A 3,330-nucleotide genomic window follows, 5' to 3' on the forward strand; every position below is an offset into this window, starting at 1 on the left:
TCAAATGACAAATAGTGCTAGGGCTCTTGTCACACGTATAGGATCAGTCAAGTTATCCTCCTTAACTTTGCATAATGTGCTTTGTGTTCCATTATTCACATTTAATTTTGTGTCTGTTAGCAAACTTACAAAAACCAAAAGGCATTGTCTTATGTTCACTTATTCATATTACGTTATCCAAGACCTTACCTCATGGACAGGGATTGGGTTTAATAAAGTTACAATTGGATTGTACTTATTGCAAAACAAATTGGATGCTAATTCCCATGACCAATTTTCCCTTGAGTAATCTGTTCCTTTTCATCCTATTATTTTTACAAAATTTATAATTTTGTATCAAAGATTTTTGATCTTTGTCATTTAGGTTAGGACATATTCATATTCCATCAGCCAAAATAAAGTTGATTCGTTAGAATCATCCAAGTGTATCATGCTTAGACAATTTAACATATGAAATTTGTCTTTTAGCAAAATAAAAGAGATTGCCATTTCATATTCACATTGTCACGACCCGGAACTCCCCATCGAGCCCGTGACAACCGCCGCGAAGCCTCGACAAACATTCTTCACCCCGAATGTCGATCGAAACCTCGCAAGGCTCTCGTATCAGCTTTCGCACTTCCCCGGTGAGCAATAGTTATCAAATAATCAAAATACGAAGGATTACAAATCGTTTCCAAATCATAATATAACATGTTTTTTTTTTTGGCTCACAGGGACATTTTCGTCATTTTTATCGAAAACCTCCAAACTTGCTAAAAATGTAGTAGGTAAGCCGAAAATATATATTTAATGATAAAAAAAAAATTAAGTATCTAAAACGTTCATTTGAAGTGAAAATTTGACCATTTGAATATGATAAAAATATTCAATAAAATAAACTATTTTCTTGTAAAATAATTTTCATAAAACTATCGGTACATAATTCTTATAGCGTAAAAGATAATTATATTCATATATACTATAAAGCAAATAACCAAAGCATAAAATTTCTTTTACAGTGACACGTGGGCCCATATCTATCCAAAATGCATCGAAAGCTGGAAACTTACAGCTTTTACCGATTCGAGTCCAAATGAAGGTCCTTGTTCAAGTCAGCTAACTACGAAATTCCCTGAGCCTGAAATGTGAGGAAATGAGGGTGGTGAGATTATAAAATCTCAGTGAGTAAACAGATACCATCTAAACTATCTAAAGTCGAGTAAATGGAGACAATTAAAATAAATCATCATACTGTAATTTCATTACCATTCAACTCATTTCAACCAAATAAAATTAATCTATAAAAATCGAGTAATCAACTTGGCTTATGAATTTCTTAAAACTTTGGCTCGTGCCAAAACTCATACTCGGTGATACCTTGCGCAGGGCATCTAACCGAGTCCGCCAAGGCTGTTAAAATTTTGTATACTCTTAAAATATATTTTTGTTTGAGAAAAATACAGCCGTTCCTTGGCGTTGGCTGAGTTCCCCTTCACGTGGTGGTTTGGCGTGAAGTGAACCCTAAGCTATACCCCAGGAGATACCCTACGCGCCTCTCCGTTCGAGGTAATAATATAATGGAGTTTACCGTGCCCCTCTAATAGGCTGGTCCACGGAACCCCCTCTACAGTAAATAATTAATATATAATCCACCAATCAATAAAATTCATTCTAGCATGACATGGTAATTTATCGCAACCTAGCCTCTCAAGGCTGAATACACAGTATAAATAATTATAACACCAAAATCAGTTTAGCCATTCATGCTCATTTATTGTCATAAGCCATTCAATTCAAAACCATAAATTTGCAACACAAACTAGCAGTCTCCAATTACTCTATTTTCAAAACCAATATTCGATTTTCTAGAAAATTTATAAAATCATTTTATAAAATCACAATTTCCCTTAAAACATAACAATTTACCATTTAAACCCATTTTTCATAAAATCACACAGTTGTATAAAACTACTCTAGATAATTAAGACGATAATAAGTTTACTCACAATGTCTAGAATGCAGACTTTCAAAGCACTCTGTCTACTGGTCCTCGGATGCAATTTCCTTACCTTTATTGGAGGACTCACCACCTTGACACAGTACAAAATCGAGAATTTCACTAAGTTGGTACTAAATCAAAATTAAACTAATTTGGACTACCAATGCATGATATGGAATGCAAAAATGCACTGGTAACTATCTAAATCCGGTATTAGCCTAATTCGTCTTATCACCCGATTAAATTCCTAACGGGTTCGTTTAAACTCCAATTTAATTCTTTTCAGTTTCTATACCTCAATTGCACCCAAATTAACTTAATGTCCCTCAGTGTGATGCAAATTATCAGTCTCAATAGTAAATTACGAAAATACCCCTAGTGGGTAAAAATTCGTATTTTTGCTCCGAAAATTCCCATTATTTTTCTAGGCTCATAATTCATTATTCCTTAACCAATTCTCCTAGAATAAAATCAAACTCATCCTCACTCACTACATGGTAAATTCAGCCATTAATGGTTGGGGGAGAAAATAAATTCTTTTCTTGTTGTTTTGTTTCTAAATATGCTAAACTAACTAAAAACACTAACATAAATTAAAATCAAATAAATCCAACAACTTTCTCTCTCCTAACCCATTTTTTCAGAATTGAATTCATCATGAAAACATGTAATTTAATCATGGAAAATAAAGAGAAATGCTTGGGAATAAGAAAACTCAAGCTTAATAGAAAAATCTCACATTTTTCACTTAATTTCCTTGAAAATTCACACTTTTTCTTTGATTTTCTCTCTCTAGGGTTTTGTTTTCTCCTTTCTCTCTCTTGTTTCTTGCTTGGCCGAATGTTGAAGAAGAAGAATGGGTTATGGGCTGATTTTTTTATGCCTTTTATTGTTTAATGAAATAATATTATTTTATTCATATTTTAAATATTTTATTAATTCATTTTTTTTTTCTAGCCATCCACTTGTCCTATTTTTTTCACCATGCATTCCCTTTGACTTATCCAAGTCTTAAGTGAAATTTCCAGATTTTTCCAAAGTTTTGGTGGAGCAAATTTTTCAAAATTACAATTTTGCCCCCGAACTTTTCAAAAATTACATTTTTACCCCAAAAATTGAAAATTTGCCATAATGCATAATTTGCACTCCTCATACTCATTTCACACTCCAAATAATTAAATTTGATCAAAATCCTTTCAAAAAATTAAATTTTCGATTTCGAATGGTAAAATTACCATTTTACCCTTTTACTCCAAATTATACCGAAATTAAAATTTTTCACTTCTAAACCTCAAATCTTACTCCAATAAGTCAAATGGGGCCAAAAATCTTTTCTAAAAATTTCCATT

At 32.3% G+C, this 3,330-nt stretch overlaps 1 long non-coding RNA gene across 1 annotated transcript; it reads right to left on the reverse strand.

Moving 5' to 3' along the window:
- Window positions 1–1,838: 1,838 nt before the first annotated feature.
- On the reverse strand, window positions 1,839–2,838 carry LOC148764322 (uncharacterized). The gene is made up of 2 exons (XR_016024783.1): window positions 2,721–2,838; window positions 1,839–2,072 (listed from the first exon to the last, which is right to left on the reverse strand). It is a non-coding gene; the product is annotated as an uncharacterized LOC148764322 (long non-coding RNA).
- Between the last annotated feature and the right edge of the window lie 492 nt (window positions 2,839–3,330).

The sequence above is a fragment of the Theobroma cacao genome, chromosome 2, assembly GCF_053813885.1.
Source record: "Theobroma cacao isolate CCN51 chromosome 2, ASM5381388v1, whole genome shotgun sequence".
NCBI lineage: Eukaryota > Viridiplantae > Streptophyta > Magnoliopsida > Malvales > Malvaceae > Theobroma > Theobroma cacao.